General features: G+C 37.3%; 1 long non-coding RNA gene and 1 pseudogene across 1 annotated transcript in view; one reads left to right on the top strand and one right to left on the bottom strand.

The window, feature by feature from the left end:
* The window catches only part of LOC115029219 (uncharacterized), a 255453-nt gene that overhangs the window by 142955 nt on the left and 92259 nt on the right, over nt 1-20239 (top strand). The gene's annotated exons all lie outside the window — the stretch shown is intronic.
* On the bottom strand, nt 6547-7721 carry LOC110309007 (ubiquitin-associated protein 2 pseudogene; annotated as a pseudogene).

The following is a 20239-nucleotide window of genomic DNA, read 5'->3' as shown; positions in this document are numbered from 1 at the left end:
ATATTCCTCCTGATTTTATTTTCGATAATAATTTGAGGCACCTCACCATTGACTTCTCTTTGAAAGTCTATTAGAATTATGTACTAAAACCATCTGGTGCTGGGCTTTTTTATTGTTGGTGGTGTTTGTAGGTTTTTAATGACTGCTTCTATTTCACTAGGGGTTATAGGTCTGTTCAATTTTATTGTCTGATCAATATTTAACTTTAGCATGAGACATAAATGGAGAAAAATATACATTCTATGAGACTATCCAATTGGGTAGAGTAAAACTTTAAAAAATAATATCCTTATGATTCTCAGGATTTCCTCGTTTTATGTCTCTCTATATTCCTCGAACCTCATTTAATTAAATCTTCTCTCTCTGCCATTATGTTAATTTGACTAAGGGTTCATCAATCTTACTGATTTTATTAGAGAAACAGCTTTTGATCAGCTTGAAAGGGGAGCAAAGAAGAGGGGACCCTAAACTACGTGGCCAGGTGCCAAGCTGTTGTGTGATTCGGGGATGGAATGTAGAAGGAGAAGAGAAGATATGCAGTTATCTTACCTGCTGCTCTGGCTGCAGTGTTCAGGACCTCTCAGGAAACGCCTAGCAGAGATGGGGTTCAGGATGAGAGGATGAGTTCAGGCAAGAAAGTTTAGAGGAGTTCTGTGTGATCCCCTGAGTTTTGGGCAGAGAACTCCACTCCTAGTTTTGTGTCCTCCTTGTTCTTCTTTCTTAAATTATTCATAGATTCTAATTAATGCTGTCCACATGGTATTTGTGGAACCAATCAATGGTCATCTCACTAAGCCAAAGTGACTGTGCATTGACAACCAGTTATCAATTGTCAATCTCTCCTGAAATAAGAGTGGACCCTCAGGCGAACCTTCCTTTCCATTTTGCATTTTATTTTTTAACACTTGAAATTATAAAATAATTACATTTATCCCCTTCCCCATTTGTCACTCAAACTCCTCCAATGTTCCCACTGAAGCTTTCTTCCTTCCATGTTAGCATGCCCATCGGCATTGAAGTTGTTCTGGTGTTGTTAAGGCAGTCATGTTGATGAGACTTCCTGGATGTAACCTCCCTGACATTTCTATAGACAAAGATCTCAAACAATTTTGTCCCTCTCTTTCTTTCTGTCTAGTTCTACTCCCTCTTCTGCCATTATTACTGAGCTTTAGGGACAGGTTTGTTTTTGTTTTTCTTGTTGTTTGTTTTGTTTTGTTACCTTTTTTTTTGTGAATGCTCTCATAACTGCTTTTTGTGCAGTTACCATTTTGTGTTCAGAATGTCTTGTTTCCTTATAGCCATCCACCACTTTTGTTTTTTACATTCATCCATGATGATCACTGAACTTTGCTAGGATGGGATGTGATATTGATGTTTTGTTCTGAGCTTATTATTCTGCAGTCTGTTTCTCTGTACTTTATTCAGTTGTAGGTGTTTGTGTTAGTCACAAATGATTTTCAGTGAGTGCCAAGAGATGCATTAATTTATTAGTTCTTATCACTATGAATGTATCCAATGTCTGTTCTTACTTCTACTTCCTATTAAGCAATATTCTTTGATTGATAATAGGAATGATATAGATTTGCTATCTATAGGTAAGCATGCACTGTCTACTATTCAACAACTTGAAAAGTTATGTTACCCTGCATTAACTATGACGTGGCATAGTAAAATTCTTCATTGACTAAAGTTAAGAATAGATGTTATGTGTAGAGGTATTTACAGAAATATTTAGAAAGCAGTTTGATAACATGATTATTTTATCAAGGTATCAACAAGACTTCCACTTGGCCTTTATGATTTCTTCAGTTCTGGCAATATTTCTGGTACTACGCATGATATATTTCCTGTGAAGCAAATGACCACTGTGATGGAGGTGTTATAAAGGCTTCCTAGGGTGGATGAATAACATTACTGATCTTAATAACAACTGGATCCTGCATGCAATGATATTGACCTAATAGAAAAGATGTGCCCACTGTTTCAATAGGGCAAAACCTTCCAATGGTGCCATTCTTTGTATAAGAATGTTCTATTGGGTGTTTTGTTCCCAATTCTAAGAAGGGGCAAAAAACACCCATGGAAGGAGTTACAGAGACAACGTTTGTAGCTGAGACGAAAGGATGTACCATCTAGAGACTGCCATATCTGGGGATCCATCCCATAATCAGCTTCCAAACACAAACACCATTGCATACACTAGCAAGATTTTGCTGAAAGGACCCAGATATACCTGTCTCTTGTGAGACTATGCCAGGGCCTAACAAACACAGAAGTGGATGCTCACAGTCAGCTATTGGATGGATCACAGGGCCCCCCAATGGAGGAGCTAGAGAAAGTAACCAAGGAGATAAAGGGATCTGCAACCCTATAGGTGGAAAAACAATATGAACTAACCAGTAACCCCTGGAGCTCGTGTCTCTAGCTGCATATGTATCAGAAGATGGCCTAGTCGGCCATCAGTGGAAAGAGAGGCCCATTGGTCTTGCAAACTTTATATGCCTCAGTACAGGGGAACACCAGGGCCAAGAAGTGGGAGTGGGTGGGCGGGGGAGTGGGTGGGGGAGCGTGTGGGGGACTTCTGGGATAGCATTGGAAATGTAAATGAAATAAATACCTAATAAAAAAGTGAAAAAAAAAGAATGTTCTATTGGAAAGTATTATATTATAGAAATCCTTGAAATCTAATGAAAGGATGTTCTCTAGATTTGATATGCAATAAATTTTCTTATAAGTTAATAAAGAATTAGTACTGGTATTTACTGAATATCATTGGTCACATATAAAGCAGTTTCTCTCCTTTGAGAAATAAAATAAAAAACAAAAGCCCTCTGGGAAAGAGGGATGCATTGGGAGTCTTCATCTAAGAGAAGACTGTCTCCTACACTCTACTTAGCACAGTTGGAAGCCCTGATGAATTAGAACACTGAGTTCTCCTTCAAGCAAGGTTAATTTAGAGCTTTTCAGACTTGAGAAGCATCCATAAATTAATTTCTACAGCCTATAACATTTCCATTAGCTCTTTCAGAATAAAATTTGAATGTGATATGCATAGAAATCCTTCAGTCTCTCATTTTCTCCAGAGGGAAAGTATCATACAGAATTCTTTCTCTTTTAACTAATGCCTATCAGTTATCAGTTTTATTCAAATATATAAGCTTGTAACTGTGTAAAGAAATGAACTTTGTGCAATCTAAAACATTCGTTTTCTGCTCTTATAGCTTTTGAAATTATTGTAAGGTATTCATTTAAACACAATGTTGTTTGCCTTCATTGAAAATTTACTGTAATCTATTGTGACTTACTTCTTTTCTAATGGATGATTACATTAATTTTTATGAGTAATTTAACTGCATTTTCTGAGTTTCCTAAACAATAGTATGGGTTTTATAATGAAAACAATTATTGACTGACCATCTATATTTAATGAGCTTGAATTTCTTTAATTAATATTAAAATAAAAGTAGAATTCTAAAATAATATTAATAATACAGTGGTATCTAACATAAATGGTGTTTCTTTAATGTGAATAGTTTACAATATACTTCAAGATCTTTAATTTGTTTAATGACATGATATGGAATCCTGAATGTATATAGTAAATTATCAAATTAATTTAAAAAGTTAAACATTAGTTACTATTGCTAACCACTACTCAAGTAATTCTTGTATGGGAACTTATAGAAGCTTGCCTCTCATGAATTTCCTTTAATATATGCTGACATATCATATGTATGTAAATACCTATTGTATATGTCCATAAATACAGACACACATCCATGGAAATAACATGATGCAATATGCCTGCATTCATAAGTTCAGAATACATGTACCTAAACATATATGTAATTAAAACACATAAAAATATTGATACTTAGAGCCCAAGTAAAATAAAATTTTAAAAAGTTTGTAGCTTTATTCCATAAAAGACTAATATTTCCCTTCCTCCTCAAAATATTTCCAGAGATTTATATCATGAACTGGAATTTCGCACATGCATGGTAATTATTCTGTGAAGAAAATGAATGTTACAATTTTTATGATTATGGAAAATTGAAAGGTTGCAGCCAACTTTTCTTAGATTATTTTTAGTAGCATGCATTATCCAGATCCATGTTTAGTTGAAAAATTCTTATATCTACCAAGAAAACCATCTTAGACTATATTAGCAGATCATCAGCTCATACCAGTTAAAAAAATTCAAGAATTAGACATCTGAGTCCTATACAGACATTTCACCCAATGTCTCTAACTTTATACCAATCCCCCTTATTCTTAAAATGTTCTTCAAAATATGTATTATATTTATTCATAATCTTCAAGAGACTGTTAGCTATCAGTGGTACTTTTACCAGTCTCAATCCATGCTTCTGTGCCTGGGGTACTTATATTTGTCTTCAGATTAAACTTGCTTGAAGTAAGAGTTATGTCTTTTCTTACTTTTGCGTTGATATTATAAAAACATGCAATAGCTTTTCATTTTCTACAGTACAATTCTAAAGCACATATACTTTTGTTTTTGTTTTGTTAATTATTGTATTTCATGTGTATGGAATTATACTACATGCATCCTAGTACATACATTTAATATGTCCAATATTATGATACTGTGAATCATTCATTTTAAAACCAGCTCCATAATAATTTTGTTTTACTTGCTGCATAGCTAACAATTACATAGATATGAAATAATGTCTATCTTTTTTACATTTGATATCTACAATGCTATATTTATACAGCTATTACAAATGTGTCTTTAGAAGGTTCTAGGAGCTTCTAGCAGAGGCTAAATACAATCAGATGATCTTCCTGTGATGATTTCAACTTGGAATGTAAAATTATGGTGGACAAGCCCTTCTAGCATGGCTGAAGGGACTAAATTTTAAGAAATATTTCCGCTATCAACATGCTTTTCCCTGTTATCTTTGAACATATTTATATATATATGTATGCATGTATATGTATATATATGTATATATATATATGTATGTGTATACAACATATGTGTATAGTAAACAAAACAAAAATATATATATTATATAATTATATATATGTGTGTGTGTGTGTGTATAATCACTAGGTATTAGCCCACATTTTGTATATGTATGTATACACACACACACACACACACACACACACACACACACATGATTTCTTAACTATTAATGTTGGTTTTGTAAGAATGCCTAAAATTATAGTATTATTAAGCCTTTTATAATATGACTGTTATTAAGGTCCTCTCTGATTGAAAACTGCAATTAGAACTCAGTCAGTCTTCAAGTGTCAGGAGTTAATTATTTCTGAGATAGAAAGAAGGCATTTACAATTTAGGACACATTCCAAGAGGTTGTAAAACAATTAGCCAAGAGTCATAAGAGAGAACTACTGATTTATTGTAGGTTCAATGACAGAAGATAAAATATGGAGTGGGTTTATCTATTCAAAACTTCAGTGATAACTTACTCAAAAAAATTACGATTTTTTTTCCTTTTCGAACTTTATTAGGTGGAGTTTGGGCAGAGAAAACCCTCAAACGGTTGTGCACATGGTTCAGAACAACTGGTAGAGATGAGCCTTTGTTTGGAGACAAACTTTCGCTGAGATAGAAGCAGATCTTTGATTTCATTATAAGGGATGACTGGCTGAACATCTCTGAGGCTTAGTTCAGATTTATTTTAAATCATTGGTTAGAAAAGACAAGTCCCTGGAGCAGGACCAGACCCAAAGCAGAAGCCCCTGCTGTGTGCAGACATATACACACCAGGCTTATGCTGGACAGAGGTCATATTTTCTATTTCCAAATTAAGATTTGTTGGAAGGGGAACCATGACAAATTGCAAAAGGATCAGTTTTCCAAAAACAAGTATGTGGTATTTACAGAGGGAAAAACATAATGGTTTATAAGTGTTGCAGGATTTTCCCTGTCTAGTTACATTAGTGCAGAGGAGGGAGGCAGAGCTAAGAGTTGTAGAGAAAATAGTGGTATTGTAAGGATAGATTAATTGGGATAGAGCTTTTATCATTATCACTTGGCTGTGAAATTATTGTATTGGCATCATGTACATTGTGATATTATTGATACATAAATATGATTGGTTAATTAAGCTTTAAGAGTTTTAATTCCACCAGGTAATTGGGTGATGTAATGGCTGACCATGGGGTGTGGGGGGGCGTTGGGAGAGGATGGCGGGCCTAGAGACTATGAGAGTGAGAACACCCGGCAGCAGCACTGTAGCTCTCTGGTTGCCAGCACTAGGGCAGGAACATGCAGATTCGTTTTTTAATATTTCTCTCAACACACAGGGAATAAGTCCTGATTCTTCATTGATACAAACCTGGTCACAAACCACCAGTCCTTCAATGGCACACCCAGTAGCCCACTGATCTGGGACCACATGGTAGGTCTGAAGGCAGAAGCATGGGAGTGGGGCCTACTTTGTTATAGTAAGGGTGTCCAGACTGGGACAGCACACTTGTATGCTACCCGTAGTCACAGCCCAGCTCCTCCAGGCTTCTATCATATTTACAAATACATACATAAATACATTACATACAACAGTGGGTCAGGGAGTCGGGCTTCCCACAGAGGCTCAAAGAATTGTGTCTCAGAATTCTAGGAAGAGCAAGGGCTCCCAAAAATGTGTTCCATGTGTTCTTTCCTGCCCATTGTAGACCATGCCCAAGAGTCCACCCTCTCCTTTTCAGGGTCCAGTTTGTCCAGTAAAGAGAGTTGCCATAGTTGGGCTGGCTACGCTGACCAGAGCCGCTCGGGCATCCTGTGGCAGGCGGTGGTGCAGCAGCTGGGAGTGGGGTGGCTGGTGGGCCCACATGATGTGCAGGAACCAGGCAAGTGTAGCCAAGGGCCGCTCCAGGGGCGAGGGGCCCAGTGGCGACCAAGTCAAAGGGTAGGTTGAAAGATGGAGGAATGCTTGCATGAAATCGCTGCTTGTCAAATATCAGTGTCTTGTAGACAGAACCAATCATATTAGGTAAGCCAGTGCCTGAAGATACTGATACTCCATTGCCAGGCCCAGAACAAGGCCACTTGTTTGGTGCCTGAAATGATCCACCATAGCCATTTGGTGTATTCTCCTGCTCTCCCCTGGGTCAAATCGCCATAACCTGTGCTGTAAGTATGCTGCTCATAGCCACTGGCCTGCTGAAAAAAAAGGTCGGGGGAGTACTAAGGCTCACACCGTGCTGCTTTGCTGAGATCGGAGGGACAAACATAGTGGTCCCATACTGGAAGGCACTGGACATGCCCGTGTAGTAGAGGAGGCTGGTATAGTTGTTTAGCCAAGTGGCAGAGCAGTATTCAAAAAGAGTTGCTGGGCCGTGTGGTAGGTCTGAGATTGACTCTGCTGTGCCTGATTGGTGTCTTTGGAGGTGCAGGGGATGCAGAGTCTCCTTGTTCAAACTTTGTGACATTACCTGAATTTGGTTTATTAGCTAGATTCCCATCTCGGCTGGTAAGGGCTTCTGTGGGTATTGCAAAGGGAATTCCAAAGTAACCTATTGGCAGCTGTGACTGCAGCATCTGCAGCTCATCATAACTTTATATTGAATAAGCAGGAAGCAGCCCTCCAGGGCCCATGAGGATTGTGTAGCAGGGAAGACACCCCTTGAGGCAGGTTTGGGGGTGCTTTGTCTGAAGTCACCAAGGCTGTGGCCCAGGCACAACTCACAGTGGTGTCACCCAGACAAAGGCTGCTCATTGACATTGTCAAAGGCAGAGTAATCCCCGTGGATGGAGCTCTTGGAGCAGAGGTTGTTGCTGCTGAGAAGGCAAAGAAGGACGCGGTGAGCTTGTACAACCACTCTGGAAATCAGTCTGGCTGTTCTTCAGAAAATTGGACATAATACTACCGGAGGATCCCACAACACCTCTTCTGGGCATATATCCAGAAGATGTTCCAACTGGTAAGAAGGACACATGCTCCGCTATGTTCATAGTAGCCTTATTTATAATAGCCAGAAGCTGGAAAGAACCCAGATGCCCCTCAAAAGAGGAATGGATACAAAAAATGTGGTACATTTACACAATGGAGTACTACTCAGCTATTAAAAAGAATGAATTTATGAAATTCCTAGGCAAATGGTTGGATCTGGAGGGCATCATCCTGAGTAAGGTAACACAATCACAAAAGAACTCAAATACTATGTACTCACTGATAAGTGGATATTAGCTCAGAAACTTAGTATACCCAATATATAAGATACAATTTGCAAAACACATGAAACTGAAGAAGAACGAAGACCAAAGTGTGGACACTTTGCCCCTTCTTAGAATTGGAAACAATCACCCATGGAAGGAGTTACAGAGACAAAGTTTGGAGCTGAGAAAAAAGGATGGACCATCTAGAGACTGCCATATCCAGGGATCCATCCCATAATCAGCCTCCAAACGCTGACACCATTGCATACACTAGCAAAATTTTGCTGAAAGGACCCAGATATACCTGTCTCTTGTGAGACTAGGCCCGGGCCTAGCAAACACATAAGTGGATGCTCACAGTCAGCTATTGGATGGATCACAGGGCCCCCAATGGAGGAGCTAGAGAAAGTATCCAAGAAGCTAAAGAGATCTGCAACCCTGTAGGTGCAACAACATTATGAACTAACCAGTACCCCGGAGCTCTTGACTCTAGCTGCATATGTATCAAAAGATGGCCTAGTTGGCCATCACTGGAAAGAGAGGCCCATTGGACATGCAAACTTTATATGCCCCAGTACAGGGGAACGCCAGGGCCAAAAAGTGGGAATGGGTGGGTACGGGAGTGGGGGGGGGAGGGTATGGGTGACTTTTGGGATAGCATTGGAAATGTAATTGAGGAAAATATGTAATAAAATAATATTAAAAAAAAAGAAAAGAAAAACGTGGTGCTCTTCATGCTGGCACGAGTGTGTGGCATGCTGTGGGACGCATTGCATGTGCATTGGACAAGCAGTTCTGGTGGCCAGAGAGGGAGCTGCTGAGCTGAGAAAGAAGGCTGCTGTACAGTTCTCCAGACAGGGTTAAGGAGGGCAAATTATGACTTTTAACTCTCAATGAACTTGTATATCTAGTGACAGACAATGAATGTCCAGTCTTAATGAGAACGTATGTAAACATCTCCATTGTAAACTTCTTATTCCATTTATGATTTGAAATTATGTTGGAACTTTTAGTGAACTTTTGGGAAAAACAAACAACAAAAGTACGATGCTTGGAAAAACCATGTGATCTACTTCCCTAGAAAAGGAAAAAATATCTAGGAATCATTTCATCAAATCAGGAGGAGGCAGCAAGATTAGGAGGAGGAGGAGGAGAGAGCGAGACGGAGAAGGAAGGAACAGGACAGCAGGTTAGAGTGACTTAGAAATTAGAAGGTAACATAGATATTAAGAGCACAATACATAGAACACAGACAGAAAGAGGGACAAGGAAGAAGCTACAGAAAGAGTAGGAAGAACAGGAAAGCTTCTCATTGCCATGGGACGGAACAGGTCTTTTCCTAACAGCAAAGCAGGGTTAGTCTTACTAAAGAGGACAAAGCTTTTCTCTTACAAACTTATGTTTTTTAGTTTTGTTTGTTTTTTAGTTTTTGTTTTTGTTTTTGTAGCAAGAAAATGGTAGAAGCTTTCTCTTTCTCTGTGTATTAAGGATTGTAGTAGCTCACTTTTCATCCAGAATGAATGAGTTCTCTCTGCACTGGCACTTGTTCTTTTGCTCCATACTCATACGTAAGCCTGGACCTGTGTGTGTGTGTTAATTATGTAATTATGAGATAAATGGGTAGCTAAGCCCAACTGGGATGCATGAAGATGTATGAGGATGTGCATATGAGTCTGTCTATGAATTTATGTAAGATTATGTATATTTGCTTGCGTAGACGCTTTTCCTTTTGAGAGTGACTCTCTTCTGGTTCAATAAAAGTACATTGCTCCAAGCCTCATTTCCACCTGACAAGTGAGATAACAGGCTTGTAGGTGAGAGAGAAAAAAAGAGCTCACAATTAATCTTTTACTTCATTCCCCACCACTGGGCTACAGGTGGTAGTCGCCCATGCCTGTGGTTTTTAACCTCAGAATATGCAAGAAAGTTATTAGGAATTTTTAGAAGCCAGCAGCTTCAGCATTGAGCATAGTTAGATAGCTTAAAAGCCAGAGACTATCAGTCTTTAAAACCATGTCTGGAGACCATCAGCCTTTAAAGCTACCTCTACATCCAAGGATGTGTTCTGCTTCAAACCATTCTAGGCCACACTGGCTTCCAGTAATAAGGTGTAAGGGGTAGCAAAGTTCTTGTGCACACAGCTCAGCACTGGAGAAACTACAAATAAGTACACAGCTTTTTGTTTTTTTTCAACAGAAGGAGGGGCTTAGATGTTCTCCTGTAATACTGGAGGAAAATGTACTTTGCAGCCTGGTAATCCTCTGCTAAATGCTGAGCCAGGCCTTGCCTAGATCTTCCAGAACTTATACTTTATTTAACCTAGACGCCTTCCCCTTACTTACAGACCACATAAATCACCCCTGTGAGAGATGTCGTTTGTATAACAGCTTACCTGACTTCTATCTTATCTTAGGGCCAGGACAGTCCTGACTCCCATCCACATTATGATTACCTCAGACAATTTCCCTAAACCCTAAATCAAGTCTTCAGCATCATCTCTGAGACAAGAACCCACTCTTGTGAAAGAAGCCACATGTGATATGTAAAGAGTCTTAATGTAAACGAGTTTTTTTTTAATTGTTGTGCAATTGGGCCTGAGTTAATTGTTTTTAGAAAACGTTTTCAAAATTGTGCTGTGCTTAAGTATGGCTAAAGTAAAACGATCTGGGTCAGTCTCAAGAAATCCTGGTCCAACACTAGTTACCAAGATCTTATCTTACCCCGATCATTTCTTTTTTTCCCCACCTGCTGTAAAACCTGCACAGACCTTCTCACAATAAGCCAGGCTTCTTGGGTAAAGTTTTGCTTATGAGAATGCTTCAAAAGGAGACATATTTAGTTTTATGTTTTTCAGTGTGTTATGGAAGGAAAGTGATTGTCAAAGCATTTTCACAAATCAGTTATATATCCTAAATTAATTTTAATCTTAGCATCTTTTCTCACATTTCTAGGATATTTGTGTGCTGTTTTTCTACAAAATATTTGCCATGGTTTCTTTATGTTTTATGTTTACATTGCTTGTTTCTCCTGCCCTCTATACTTTATTTGCATATAGATTTTAATATTTTAGAAAATGCTTATGCTAAGATAATGTCTCTCACTTTGTACATTTCTCTTCTCAAACTTTGTTCTCTGCTTTTAAGGAAGAAATTACTGAAATTAAATATAATTTGTTTATTAATAAGGGATTTCAGTTTTCTTAAAATTAATTTGTCTTAAATATTTGCAGAAAATGTGTGAAGGAAAAATAACAAAAGTTTTGAGAAATAACCATGTCTGAGTTCATGGTTCTAATGCAGTTAAAAGTTTATAAGTCTTTGATAATAAAATAAAATTGAAATATGGTAAAATTGCTTTTCTGATTTTGCAGTCTCCATTGACTTCCATTGTCTAGCCACTATGGGAGTGGGGGGTAAAATATGCTAAAATGTCGATCTAATGTGATTTTGAAGTTTAAAATGAGGTTTTAGAAGTTTGGAAATAAAATTAGCAAGTAAAATAGTGCATATATAATGGAACTCCTGAGACCTAAGAACCCATAATGGAATAAGATCATAATTGCTTTCCTTTGAATATTTTATACTCTTATGTCTATTACCAGTGTCCTATTAGAATCACACAATTTTATTTTCGTGTTATTGGGTTATTTCTACTCAGTAGTATGAATAAACTCAATTTTTATTTGTTTGGGCAAAAAGTAGAACGAGGCCATTTTCAATAATATATAGATTTGATTTCATTTTTTCCTGCTAGTGTCTTTCAGCATTTCTTTTAAATAGTAAAAGTTCTTTGGAAAGCTCTCATAGTGACGTTGTGAATGTCTCATGCACACTTTTAGCCTACATCATGTTTACATAAACTTAGCAATGGAATGGTGAAATATATTGATAATAGTTAACAAGCAGATTATTCAGGATCATGCTACACTTGTTTTCAAATGCGTCCGACCTGGTTCTAGCTCTGATGAAGTACTTAATATTTAACTTCTGTTTAGATTTAAATCCTAAAGTTTGGTTTTAAAAAGGAAACTTAAACATATCCATAGATATAAAAATTGAGAAAAGTAATGCAGAGGCATGATATACATGCAATTTTAATCAAAATACTTAGTCTTACATTATTATTCATATTTATAATTTACTAGAATTTCTGGATATGTAAAAATTACCTTAAATGATATGTCATTAAAAATAATTATAACAAAGTATGTACAATGTATTACCAAAGTATTCCTTGATATAAATTCATACACAATGTAAATTGAGAGGTATAATATATAATACTTCTGTACATGTCTGAATATAAGCATCCAAATATATGAAGTAAAGTGATGTGACTGTAATGTCACTGATATTTCTGAAGCAGACTGAGCCATCACATAAATTTGCTGGGTATTTAATTCAAATTATATATATTTGCAATTAAAAACTATTCACTATAATATTACTCTTTGGATCAAGCTTTTATATCTGCATATTATAAGCTTTTCTATAAAATTATTACACTATAAGGGCCACTGATCTGTGTCATTTGTAAGGCCCTTGCCACCCAACTTAAGGTTTGGGGTCCAATATTCAGAGTCTACATGCTGGAATGAAAGAATCAATACTTGGAAATTATCTTCTGATTTCTACTAGGATGTCATGGCATACACATATCGTATTACATTTTAGCCTCAACTACAAAGTAAATTAATACACATTAAAATATTATCAATAAATTAAGGACATATACCTTTACTGCAAAAAAATTGTTTTTAAAGTGATTTGGACAAATGTTTGTTTTGTTTTGATAAAACCTGAGTTCCAATAGCAATTGATTATATTCCTGAAATGTGCTCATAATCATTTTATTAATTCCTGTTAAATATTTTCTCTTTAACATCCATTTTCCTATTTTATGTATATCTTTTCCATGAATGTTTTCTTTCCTAAAAGGGAATTTGATTACCTTGGAATTGTGATCTTTCTTATCAAAGCATAAAATTGTAGAATTATGTATAGGGTTAATGGGTTGTTTGCCCAGTACACAGAACTATACTGTAATATGATAGTGCTATCAAATGCATACACAGTCACTGTAAGGACTATTTAAAGCTAACAGTTGTAAGATGTTATTATTAGTTATTTTTGATTTTCAAACATTCAATTATTTTCACACCAGAGTTGCTGACTTTATCAAGAAGGACAAAGGAACACAAAATCTTTTCCAAAGACTTTGAAAATAGTCCAGTCATTAAAAATATGTAATAAAAATATTAAAAATCAAAAAAAAAAAAAAGAACTGTAAAAGACTTAAGTTTAGATCCAATTCCCTCTTAACATCTGCATGACAGCCTGTAACTTAACATCAAGGATATCTGACACTCTCTACCAGATTATACAGTCATGGGATTGCAAGCTGGTACAATCACTCTGGAAATCGGTCTGGAGCTTCCTCAGAAAATGGACATATTACTACCTGAAGAACCACTATACCTCTCCTGGGCATATACCCAGAAGATGCTTCAACATATAACAAGGACACATGCTCCACTATGTTCATAGCAGCCTTATTTATAATAGTCAGATGATGGAAAGAACCCAGATGTCCTTCAAAAGAGGAATGGATACAGAAATGTGGTACATTCACACACTGGAGTACTACTCAGCTATTAAAAACAATGAATTCATGAAATTCTTAGACAAATGGATGGGAATAGAAAGCATTATCCTGAGTGACATAACCTACTCGCAAAAGAACACACATGGTATGCACTCATTGATAAGTGGATATTAGCCCAAAATCTCAGAATACCCAAGATACATTTCACAGACCTCATGAAGCTCAAGAAGAAGGAAGATCAAAGGTGCTGCAGTCCTTCTCAGACGAGGGAACAAAATACTCAGGGTAGGAAATATGGAGACAAAATGTGGAGCAGAGACTGTAGGAAAGGTCATCCAGAGACTGCCCCACCTGGGATCCATCCCATATACAAACACAAACCCCAGACACTATTGCAGATGCCAAAAGTGCTTGCTGAAAGGAGCCTGATATAGCTGTCCCCTCTGAGACTCTTCCAGAGCCTGACAGATACAGAGGTAGATGCTTGCCAACAACCAGTGGACTGAGCACAGGGTCCCCAAGGGAAGAGATAGAAAAAGGACTGAAAGAGGCTGAAGGGGTTTGCAACCCCATAGGAAAAACAACAGTATTAACCAACCAGACCTCCCAGAACTCCCAGGAACTAAAACAGCAACTAAAGAGTGGAGGAACCCATGGCTCCAACCACTTATATAACAGAGGATGTCCTTGTGGGACATCAGTGAGAGGAGAGGCCGTTCATCTTGTGAAGGATCAATGCCCCAGTGTAGATGAATGCCAGGACAAGGGAGCAGGAAAGGGTGGGTGGTTGAGGGGAGCACCCTCATAGAAGCAGAGGGAGGGGGTGGGATAAGGGGTATTTTGGGAGGGGCTGGAAAGGGGATAGCATTTGAAATATAAATAAACAAAACATCCAATTAACAAAAAGAAAACTACAAAAGCGACACACATGTACACACACACACACACACACAAAACATTAAAAAAGTGTTTAAATTCACAGATTGGCAAATATAGCCTAGATCCACAATGTTGATACTTTATAATCCTCTATACTCTTTTAATTTTTATGTAAATTCTCAAGCTTTTATTTTATATTACAACAAATTGATATCATTTAAATGCATGTATGGAAGAAAATTCCCTTAGTACTGATACTGCTTTGATTACTGTGGTTTATGACAAAGGAAATTCCTGTTCTGCTCTCACTTTTAATACATTGTACAATAAAATAACCAAGTATTGTATTTTATTCATTTTATTCATTTTTTAAAGCATGGCTTAGAAGCTTTTACTGTCATTTTTCACTACCTCAATATGAACAGATTTCTTGGCAAAAAATTTTTAAAGTGACTGTAGCATTTGAGACAGTAAGTTCCCATATGTGGTGCAGTCTCATTTAGCTTCAATTGTAGAAGACAATCAAACAATATGAGAGATGCACTCATAAAAATGTTAAAATTGGCTTGCTCATAATTTTACAAGACTAATATTTTCAAGACATGCATTTTTGACTCCCTAAGTGATATGTCTTGTATTTTCATTAAAATAATAATGATAATAAAAGAGATAGTAACAGAGTGTTCATTTCCAGACGCAAACATGAAACCCTCATGCCTTGAAACTTACCAGCTACTACCATGAAAAATTATTTGATCACATCCAAACTTTATCAAAAACAATGATTATCTCTCATAGAAAGAGGCTTCTTTTTCTATGAGAATCAATTAATGAACTCAATTGAATTTTCGTTATGGCAAAAAGGAAATACATTTTTTTTAATAGAAACAAGGTCTGTAAAACAGGGTGGCCTGGAGCTCATCACATTTTCCTGAGGATGACCTTGGACTTGAAGATGACCTTGACTCTTTTTCCTGAATTCTGCTATCACCTGCTGACCCCACAACATTGGGTATTATTAGGTGCCTGAAAAATACTCTTTCCATTGAGCTGCACCACTAACTTTGTTACATTGTTTTGTGACAATCATATTGGCATTTAAATAAAGGAGACAGGAACTGATGTGTAAACAGCTCTGAGAGCTAATAATCTCCCTAGACACTGGCTCAGAAGTTGTGAAAAATATTGTTATTTAAACCAAGATGTCTACCTCTAACATTTAGCTTACCATTAGGGAAAAAAAAAAAAAAGAAATAAACTGACATAACTGATGTGCACCTAATTTAAATTTTTAAAAGTAACTAATAACATTTTCATTTTATGTATTAATATGTGTTGCGCAACACTGTTCCCAAGGATATATGAATAAAAATACTCCCAATGCTGATACAGAACTAGTCATAGACCCAAATACATACACCACTGGAGCTCAAGGTCCTAAGCTAATAAATTTCCTGAAGCTACATAAAAGCATATAGGTGCGGTTTACACATAGCTCATAATTCTTTTTATTGCAAAAAACCTGATGTAGTATGAATAATGGCTTGCCTCAGACTATCCCCTTTTTGGGTCTCCTATCTGTGTGGAACGGGTCTCTAGTTGCAGGTGGACAAGGAGTCCGTGAATGAATGACAGACTGTGTAAAATCTGAATGTAATTTGTTAAATTGAGCATCAAACTTTTTATACAGAAGAAAATAGGGAAGTTGGGTGACACACCCACAAGGTACAAAGAGGTTACTGGATTCTCACACAAAACAGAGGTATGCAAACATGGAAGGACTGGCAGGAACCAATTGGGGTAAAATTCAATGTTAACAACTGGGATCAAAAACAGCTCCACCTAAGGTCCACTTAATCTTAGAAGCCAGGGGCAAGGGCTTCTTGCCCTTGCCATAGTTCCTACTCTAGTCTATTGTATAGCCCACCTTCCCCCTAGGCCATTGTAAATACTTGTGTATGGGTGGAACTCAGCTATCTTTAGTTCTAAGTATCTAATCTTGTTCCTCCTAAGGTCACAAACTTCTTTCTTCCTAGATAATTGTAAATTTCTGTGTAGGGCAGTGACTTAGCTATCCATGCCCAAGGTCGGATCAAGGACTGCCTAGAATCTAACTTAGCTATATGTCAAAATATCAATTCCTAGGAGCACTTGTAATAAGGCAGCCTTATTTATAATAGCCAGAAGCTGGAAAGAACTCAGATGCCCCTCAACAGAGGAATGGATACAGAAATTATGGTATATTTACACAATGGAGTACTACTCAGCTATTTAAAAGAATGAATTTATGAAATTCCTAGCCAAATGGATGGACCTGGAGGGCATCATCTTGAGTGAGGTAACACAATCACAAAGGAACTCACACAATATGTATTCACTGATAAGTGGATATTAGCCCAAAACTTAGGATACCCAAGATATAAGATACAATTTGCTAAACGCATGAAACTCAAGAAGAATGAAGACCAAAGTGTGGATACTATGCCCCTTCTTAGAATTGGGAACAAAACAACCATGGAAGGAGTTACAGAGACAAAGTTTGGAGCTGTGATGAAAGGATGGACCATCTAGAGACTGCCATATCCAGGGATCCATCCCATAATCAGCTTCCAAACGCTGACACCATTGCATACACTAGCAAGATTTTGCTGAAAGGACCCAGATATAGCTGTCTCTTGTGAGACTATGCCGGGGCCTAGCAAACACAGAAGTGGATGCTCACAGTCAGCTATTGGATGGATCACAGGGCTCCCAATGGAGAAGCTAGAGAAAGTACCCAAGGAGTTAAAGGGATCTGCAACACTATAGGGGAAACAACATGATGAACTAACCAGTACCCCCCAGAGCTCTGATATCTAGCTGCATATGTATCGAAAGATGGCCTAGTCGGCCATCACTGGAAAGAGAGGCCCATTGGACTTGCAAACTTTATATGCCCCAATAAAGGGGAATGCCAGGGCCAAAAGAATGGGAATGGGTGGGTAGGGAAGAATGGGGGACTTTTGGGATAGCATTGGAAATGTAATTGAGGATAATGCGTAATAAAATATATTAAAAATAAAAAAAATAATAAACTTCTCAAAGGGACAAAAACTGTTGAAAAAAGAAAAAAGAAAAAAGAAAAAAGAAAAAAAAGAAAAAAGAAAAAAGAAAAAAGCCTTATGTGATGGTTACACCTGACTGACTTTTATGATCTAGTATCAGGAATCACGTTTAACAAAAGCCTTTCCACATGCTGATAGAGATAACTTAGAATTAGTTCACCTTTAAGCACACTTGTAATGAGCTTTCTAGATTTGGTATTTGAGACAGAATGATCCACCAATTATGGCTGCACCATGCCATAGTACTAAACTCAATGTAAAGGAAGAAATGAGCAGAGAGAAAAAGAAAACATCTTGTTCTGAAATTCTTTACTATTGATCTACTATAAAGACACTTTTAGCACTGTGACTTACCTACCATAAAGATGTCACACACACACACATACACACACACACACACACACACACACACAAATAAAAAAAATGTTACACTGGAATAACAAAGCAAAATAAACCCTCAGTTTCCTTCCTTCCTTCCTTTCTCTCTCTCTCTCTCTCTGTCTCTCCTTCTCTCCCTCCCTCCTTTCCTTCCTCTCTCCTCCCTCTTTCTTCCTTTCTCTTTCTTTCTTTCTTTCTTTCTTTCTTTCTTTCTTTCTTTCTTTCTTTCTTTCTTTCTTTCTTTCCTTCCTTCCTTCCTTCGTTTCTTCCTTCCTTTCTTGCTTCCTTGCTACCTTCCTCCCTCCCCCTCTCTTCCCTCCTTCCTTTCTTTTTGGTATTTTGAGACAGGGTTTCTCTGTGTAGCTCTGAGTATCCTAGAACTTGATCTGCAGACCAAGTTGGCCTCAAGGTCACAGAGATCTGCCTGCCTTGGCTTTCTGAGTACTGAGGTTAAAGGTGTGTGTCATCACCATCCACCATCTGGATTCATTTGTTAAGTCAGTGAGGTAAGTAAGAAACACCCACTGCAATAACTGAACCAATGACATGGAAGACAACTACAGTGAAAACCTTAGAACATGGCTTTAAGAATTAGACTGTGCTCTCTATTGGAAGAGTAATAACTCAGAGGAGATAGGGAATCCACAAGAAGGCAAATGGAGTCAACTAACCTGGACCGTTGGGATTCCCAGAGAGGAAACCACTAACAAAAGAGCATACATGGGCTGTTTCCTGTCCCATCTTCACCTCCACAGTCCAACACATATGTTGCAAATGTTCAGTTTGGTCTTCTTGAAGCTCCCACAACAACTGGAGAGGGGTCTTTGTCTGCTCTCTAGTCGTTGATCCTGTTCCCCTAATTGAACTGCCTTGTCTGTCTTCAACTGAGAGTATATGCCTAGTTCTGCAGTGATTGGAGGTGTTAGGGTGTGTTGGTACCCAGTTGGGAACATCCCCCTTCTCAAAGGAGAAGGGAGAGGTGGGGACAGAGGCTATGTGAAGGGGTGACTGGAAGGAGATGGAGGGCTGTGATCGGGATGTAAAGTAAATAAGTAAAGACATTAATGGAAAAGTAAAGAGATTGAAGAAGACTTTGGAAGATAGAAAGACTTCCCGTGATTATGGATCAGAATGAGTAATATTGTGAGAATACCTTACCACAAAAGCAATCTGCATAGTTAATATAATACTCATCAATATTCTAATCTCATTCATCATGGTAGTTAAAAAAATTTAAAATTCATATAAAATCAGGTAGGACTTTACATGGTCAAATAAATCCTGAATATGAAGAATAATGATAAGTGTAATATCATACCTAATTTCAAGTGATGCTGCAGAACCATAGTTTCAAAAGTTGAATAGTACTGAAAAAATAACCATATAGATTAATAGCATAAAATAAAAATCCAAAAAAGCGTGTGAAGCTACAGATATCAGTTTTTAAATATTAACCATATTTATTTGTTCATTGTAAATTACAAATATTTATAAATAACAATGGCTATAAAAGTTCTAAAATTGTTTTGCCTAAATAGTTGAGTATATAAAAGTAAACACAATTATAACAATTTTCTATATTACATTCTCTTCTTTACCCAATGTGTCCAGCCACATGGAAATGAGTGCATAATATAGATATGGATTATTTTGTTCAATCTCCATGATGGGTCATACTTCCCCATATTTCTTCAAAGGTTTAGCTCGTGGTCCACTCTTTGACACTAGCCCTTCTCTTCACTGCATCTCTGGCCCATCAGAGTTGTGATAGAGATTGTATATAACTACTTAGTGTCACGAGTCCTTCTCACTAACGCACGCTTCTTCAACAATGATGTTTTCCTGCCTTCTACTTAAGCCCCTTACTTTGTGACGGGATCCTGAAGTGACTCAATACTGTCATGTCCTGCCAAAGCTTCATCCCAATTATGTTGTTTTGTCTTATTTTAATACTGGCTCCAGAATACCTCACAGACACAAAGGAATCTTGACTGAGAATATATTTCTTCTAGTTCTCACATTATAGTGAATATGAAATTGTTCTGTAGTTCATTGTATCTCCTAACATTACCTTACATATTTTTTTGTTCGATTCCTCAGATTTTTGCCTTCTCTTCCT

Source organism: Mus caroli, unplaced genomic scaffold (genome assembly GCF_978045245.1).
Source record: "Mus caroli unplaced genomic scaffold, Mus_caroli_1 scaffold_12, whole genome shotgun sequence".
Taxonomy (NCBI): domain Eukaryota; kingdom Metazoa; phylum Chordata; class Mammalia; order Rodentia; family Muridae; genus Mus; species Mus caroli.
The sequence above is the reverse complement of the archived record's forward strand: the minus strand, read 5'-3'. Positions and strand labels throughout refer to the sequence as shown.